This window comes from Tachypleus tridentatus, chromosome 9, assembly GCF_004210375.1.
Source record: "Tachypleus tridentatus isolate NWPU-2018 chromosome 9, ASM421037v1, whole genome shotgun sequence".
NCBI lineage: Eukaryota > Metazoa > Arthropoda > Merostomata > Xiphosura > Limulidae > Tachypleus > Tachypleus tridentatus.
In genome coordinates this window covers 24696004-24703565 of record NC_134833.1, presented here as the reverse complement: position 1 = coordinate 24703565, position 7562 = coordinate 24696004, and positions in this window count along the sequence as shown.

Here is a 7562-nt window from a genome sequence, read left to right as displayed (position 1 = left end):
ATAATTTGTTTTCATTGTGAAAAGTAGAAGTTTTGATGAGGTGGAGAGTTCGCTCCCCAGTGAATTTATACACTGAAAACCCCGTATGTACAGAACACAGCTAGCTTGCTATTTAACTTTGTACATAACTATAAACAAACGGAGGGAACGCTTATTTTTTTAACAATATCAAAATCAATTTCTATCTAGTTTGAGGTACCCAGTGTTTCTTAACTTTATCATTGTAGTCTTATAATCGAAATGATAAGAAACCAGTTTTGGTTGATAACAGATAAAGTCAGTTAACACTTAACTTAAATAATATGTTCATGGAATTATTGTTTTAATGAAATAGTCTCCCGATGGGACAGCGGTAAGTCTATGGATTTATAACGCTGAGATCAGGAGTTCGATTGCCCTCGGTGGACACAGGAAATACCCCGATGTGGTTTTGTCTAAGAGATTTGATAGGTTACTTGGAGTAGAAAGCAAGAAATTAACTTTCTCTTTGCGGTCATATACAGTGCTTGTACTAACTTAGCTAATTCCGATCTACTGTAAAAGCTAACTACTGTCAATTATCCTGAATTTTGTCATTGAAAACTAACATCTCAGCTCTTGTCTTATATATTTTATTTTGTTTTTCTCTGATATGTATTGATATATTTGTGATACCAATGATCTGAATACTTTTCTCATCATGCGATTCAGTTGGTTTAGTGAAATAATTCATATTATTCATTTGCTCACCTACAAAGTAAATAATTTCTCTAGAGATTTGTATCTGTTGATCGAACTGTTGTTACTGCACCAAATAAGAATTTTAAAATACTCCTATCTACGTTAATTAAACTGCGTTTTTATCGATTTCGTTCAGAAAACGATACGCTATCTTTTTATATCATTTAATTTTAATGATAATTGAACTGTCTTATCTTGATATGATAGTTTTTAACAACCTTCGTGTAATTTCCTATTAATACTAGCTGCGTTACGCTTAGTATTCTCAGAATATTTTATAAATTATAAAATATTGTAAATTAAAAGTATCATCTTCAAATTATAATACATCGAACAAGATTTGAAGTTTATTAATATGGGTATAAAAGTGTTTCTTTATGTTGGTTTAACGTGTGTTTGCTCTTGTATTACAAGAAATTATTTAGTTTATCGTTTAATGATGTCGGATTCTCTGTTTGGAATTTAAATGTTACCTGTAGTATATATATTTGAATTGCAGTGTTCAATTTAAAAAAACGTGATATTCTATTTTTTTTGTGCAACATGAAGGTTGTTTTGAGTTTTGGGCTTGTTTCTCTGACGTAAAATACGTGGAAGTTGCCATAATGTATTTTATAAGTGACAGTATTGTATTTGCTTTAGAAAAAATTTAGGTATTTCGTTTGTTGTATTTGGGGTTATTGATTGGGTGAGTATCGCGGTTATTTACTGAGGTTTCTCTATATCACCATTATTTCAAATCTCCTTCCAAATCGCTTTAAAACCTAGAAACGTCAAATTGCACATGAGTTTTGTAATTAAAAGGTTTAAATTACCCATTTAATAACAAAATTTATTAGCTTCAAGTGGATTCCTCAGAAATATAAATGCATAAAAGAGATTGTTACAATTGTGTTAAAAGTACTTACAAGGAATTATTACTTTAGAGATAACGTGAAATGTGTTTCTCATAAATTTCATGAGAGGAAGTGTCGATGTTGAAGTATGGTATGAATAAGTATTGGTAAACATATTGACATATAATTATTATAAATGTTACCATCAATGTTACACATTCTAAAGATAAATCCTAGGACCCATTATTCGTCCATATATTGGTCCAACTAATCAGGACTCCAGTGATGGGTGATATTGCCCAACTCCAAGGTGATAAGTGGGTCGACATATTATTTGAAGATGTTGATATTGATAGCTGTTATATGCTCTTGGAAGATGTATCACATTCCATCAGTTGATGCTAAAGATGCCTTGAAAAGAGCTATTTCATGGCAGTGATGAAGACGAACTCGTAATCTTATCGGTACTCGTATTGTAAACATACAGTATCAATGACAGGCTGCCACTGATGTTCATAGCAATAATACTTTATAGTTTATAGGGATTAGTAAGCCATACCAAAACAGCTTTGAATAAGCAACCTGGCAAATAATGTGACTCAATCTCATGTAAAGTTACGGTAGAACAGAATTGATCAGAACTACTTTATGACACAGCTTAACATTTCGTAAATGGTGTGATGTAACCGAAAATTGATTGTTTTCGGGAAAGGTATGGAACAGACCTTTCCAATGTAAATATTTATGTGCTCAAATCATTAAAACATATTCAAATGAGAATATAAATTTTTCCAAACAAAGATAATTTTGGTTCATCAGAACAATTCGGAAATAGACCTGCAACAAGTCATACGAACACAAATGTCAAAGATAAAAACCGCCTAAGTGTTCCAGGTGACAGAACGCTAAAAAATATCTGACTCTAGGAACGAGATCAACCGGTGAGTAATTAAATAGATATGCATGTTATTGTACACACAGATATACCAGTCAAGACACTGTTGTAGTAACTATGGATTTCTATGTGATCAGAGACTAGATGGATTACGGAAAACATGTAGAGAGAAGTGGTGAGGCTCCAAAGTTATTTTGATATAATGAACTCAACTTCTGCATACTGAAGAAAATCTGAACTGTAAAGAGACAAATCATATTTACAAAGTGTTTTAAGAACGTATTATGAATAAACAATACTTTAAATTTATTTGTTTGTTTCTTTTGGAATTTCGCACAAAGCTACTCGAGGGCTATCTGTGCTAGCCGTCCCTAATTTAGCAGTGTAAGACTAGAGGGAGGGCAGCTAGTCATCACCACCCACCGCCAACTCTTGGGCTACTCTGTGTACCAACGAATAGTGGGATTGACCGTCACATTATAACGCCCCCACGGCTGGGAGGGCGAGCATATTTGGCGCGACTCGGCCGCAAACCCGCCACCCTCAGATTACGAAGCCCACGCGTAAACGCGCTAGTCCATGCCAGGTCGCTTTAAATTTACAGCGAAAGGTGTTAGATCCCAATATTGTTGATCTTGATAAATCCACAAAAAATTAAGTATTAGCTTTTATATTAACTTCAAATTTCATGCAACTTCTGCATTATATGGATATTATTTGATATTTTGTTGTTTGTAAGACACAATCATATACTGATCATTTTACCAACATAATATTCCCAAAAGAATCTGTACTTTCATAACTGATATTAACATAAACAGTGACAACAGTTTTACGTTTATCTGTTAGAAATAAGAATTTTGCAAGGGAAACACCAACGGAAATCGAATGTACCTTTAGATATAACATATAAAAAGATCGTGTGTAATTTCATAAACTTCCAAGTTTGTGTGATTAGTTTCATTAGTTAACTCCATTAGGAAATACATAAAGAAACAAAAGTCAACTGTTAAGAAACTGTTTTGACACGTTTTATTTTTCTCACTAAAGGAACATTTATGTTGTTATTTTACAGAGTGGGTCATAATTAATATTATAACTAGTGCGTCGTGCTCATTGTGAAAATCTCAAAATTCCAACGGTGACACAAAACGTGCTAAAAAAAAGATTAACGCTCTGTTGTTTTCCCCAGTGTATGTTCCAGCCGAGAACCTTAACTGTACTCTAGGATACCGAAGAAATGCTGACAGGTGTTGTAAGTATATATGACACTCAATTACTTTAAACTGTTCACATTAAACACAAATAGAAGAAATACTTTTATAAATATGGAATTTTATTTCAACAAATACGTTTTTTGATACTAAAGACGTTGTTAGAACAATAAAAAATTAACACTGGGTAAATAAATGCTTAGCTATGTACTTTTAACGCTTTTAGATTCACGTCCTCCTGGTCACTATGATAATGGATTCCAAACTTACTGCCTGCCGTGCCCAGAAGGGACTTACATGACATCTTTTGCTGCTGACGCCTGTGTAGCTTATCCTGAAGACGAAATTACTGATATAGAAGAAGCTGATAATAAATATCTTTGTAAAAGTAATGGAATAAAAGAGTTTTAAAGTTTTCTTTTACTGTTTACTGGATTCCAAACTAACTGCCTGCCGTGCCCAGGAGGGACTTACATAACATCTTTTGCTGCTAACACCTGAAGAAGCATAAGGATAATAAATGTACTACTTTAAAAATTGTATTTCACAAACTAAAAATAAAATGTATATAATTTGTTTTGTTTTGTTTGGCGCAGAGTAACACAATGGATATCTGTAATAAGCGCCCTCTAGCCAGAAATAAAGAAATTAAATGCACATGGAAAGCTTGTAATTTCTAATTTACTGAATTAATCATTATACAACAAATCGACTGAATTCATAATTTTTTAGCCCAACTGGTTCCACAAAGTACATCTTTATTTTCTGTCCATCTTATTATAAGAAAATTAAGTTATATTGATACATAGAAACAAGTGGTTTGTTTGTTTCAGAGCAAAACCATATTTGTTACTAATATGTCAACCGCGAGGAATCGAATTCCGGGCTGTCGCACTTTAAGTCTGTAAACTTACTGTTGTCCCACCAGCTTTTCGCAAAAAGGTGTCGGACGTCCCGATACTTAGGAAATATCGTGCAATGGCGAAGGCGGTGTCTCAAACATAAATGAGTGTTTGTTTTGTTGTTGTTGTTTTTTTTTGTTTTGTTTTTGTTTCATTTTAGTGTAAGAATGCGTTTTATTGTTAACTGTACTTTGTACATATTTGCTCAATTCTTTACGTTTGTTCTTGTTACTTTTGTGTAAGATACAGTTTAATTTTAATTCTCGTTCCTGTTTGTCGTCTTTTGCATGTTACATTCACTCAGGGTGGGAGTTTTGAATTGTAATGGGTTGCGTAATGTTAGTAAGCTGGCTTATTATCTGGATTACTTTGTTACTAATTTTGATGTTGTTTGTTTACAGGAAACGTTTTTTACTGATGATTTTCATGATGTAGTACTGAAATTTTGGCCAGGTATAGCTTTTGTTAATAATTCTCTTACTGGACGACAAGGGGTTGCCATCTTGTTGCAGCGGTTTTTGAGGGATAATGTTACCTTCGTTTCTTCTGATGGGGTGGGTAGGGTTTTGACTGTAAAATTAACTTTCGAGACTTCGTCTTTCCTGCTATCATCAGTATATGCTCCTCGCGATATTTGTGAGAGACGGGATTTTTTCCAAACCTTAGCCTATAATTTAGATGATTGCACGGGATTACTCGTTGTGGGGGATTTTAATTGTGTTGTGGATGTGGCACGCGATCGATTTCCTGTTCGTTTCTCCCGTGATGCTAGTCGTTCGGCTTTTGTTCAGTTCCTCACTAAGTTTGATTTACTTGATGCGCATTCTCTCTTATCGCCGACTACCCCTGGTTTCACGTGGAAGAGCTTTGTTAATGGTGAGATGTTGTCGTCTCGTATTGATAAGGTTTTGCTTTCATCTACCTTACAGGGGACTGTCAAACGCTTACGTACGTTGTGGTTTCCTGCTACAGATCATGCTTTATTAGGCTTCGAGCTTACGCTACTGCCCATTGTCAGAAGTCCTAATTTCTGGCACTTCAATAACCAGTTGTTGAGAGATGCCGAATATGTGAAAGCCATTAAGCTGTTAATCGCCAGAAGTCGAAGTTGGACAGTATATGGGACTAATAAAATTTCGTGGTATGAAACATTGAAATGCGCGTTCCGTTCACTTACCCAGCGATATTCGCTTCATCGAGCGCGGGCATCCCGTTCTCGCAAATGTCGGCTTGAGTCGTCCATTACACGTGAGCTTCGAAAGCTGTCCCGTTACCCTGGTAGGTCTAAGGTAAAATTATATGAACTCGAAGATGAATTGGAGACTTTGGATCACGATACGATAGAGGGGGCGAGGATTCGTTCTCATATTCGTTGGTTTGAGGAGGGTGAGAGGTCTACCTCTTACTTTCATCGTATGGAAAGGGTCCGACAGAGCAGAATTGAGTTTCGATCCATGCTCACTGATGGGGGTAAAGAAGTGTCCTATGTGGATGATATCGCTGCTGTTCTGCATCAATATTATTCAGCACTATACACTAAAGATATTGTTCTGCAGGACGACATCGATTTCGTTCTCACCTTTGTTGATAAAACTCTCACCCATGAACAAGCTCATATTTCTGATGCTCCATTCACGATTTCGGAAGTTCTCGCAGCTCTAGACAGTTTACCGATTGGTAAATCTCCTGGTTTGGATGGTTTTACGTCCGAATTTTACAAATGTTTCCTCCCTCATTTTGTTGACGACTTTGTGTCTGTCTTGTCTGACCTTTTCCACTCTCCACAGTTGCTCAGTTCAATGTGTTCGGGGGTAATTGTTCCTATCCCGAAAAGAGGGGATCGACGGTTGGCGGCTACCAGCCGGCCTTTGACATTGCTTTGTTCTGACTACAAGCTCTTGGCCAAAGTGCTGGCTGGTCGCCTTTCGTCTGTGATCTCTAGTTTAGTTTCAGATGACCAATCCGGGTGTATACCTGGACGGGACGTTGTGGACACCCCGTTAACACTCGTTCTGCTATTGCAATCTCTAGCACGTACCAGACAGGGTGGGATTTTTTTTGAAGCTCGATCAGAAGCAAGCCTTTGATCGGGTGGCCTATGACTATCTATTTCAACTTCTTGTGCGTATGGGTTTTGGTTCTACTTTTGTTCATTGGGTTCGTCTTTGCTATACTTCTATTGCTAGTTGTGTTAAGTTTAATGGATTTCTCACTAATGATTTTGCTATAACTCGGGGTATTCGTCAAGGATGCCCAATGTCTGCTTTACTTTACGTTCTCAGTGTCGAACCGTTACGAAATATGTTAGTTCATAATGTTCATATTACTGGTATTGGGGGTGATGTGTTCCTCAACACGCCATCCCTTATTTATCAGCATGCTGATGATACCACTTTGACTTTACGGGACGCCAAATCTTTGCCGCATGTGTTGGATGTATGCCAAACTTTTGGCAGAGTTACTGGGGAAGGATCAACTGGACCAAGAGTCAGGGTTTGTGGGTTGGGTGTTTGGCCTCTTCTGCAGACTTTGTCCTGGATGAGTTGAGAATTTCCCAGGATCCTATTAGGATTTTGAGTATAGTTTTCCACTCCCATTTCAATGTAATGCTGCAGGATACGTGGCAGGGTGTTTTGCGCAGGGTATCTCGTATCTTGGTGTCGTGGCGTTTTCGTTCATTGTCGCTAAAGGGTAAATCTCTTGTGGTGAATTCCTTGGTAGCATCTGTGTTGTGGTACACGTTGCAAATTCTGCCGTTGCCAACACAGTTTGAGGCTCGATTTCGCAAATGTATACTTGATTTTATTTGGCGGGGAGGTATACATAAAGTGGCATACGGTATTCTGATCCGGAGTTATGATTGTGGAGGTATCAATTTGGTTGATATTAATGTCCGTAAACTTGCATTCCGTTTGAGATTGTTGCAGCGTTGTTTGGATGCTTCTTGTCCTTCCACCTTGCGACAACTTCTTTCAGGATTTTTTTCTTGTTATGG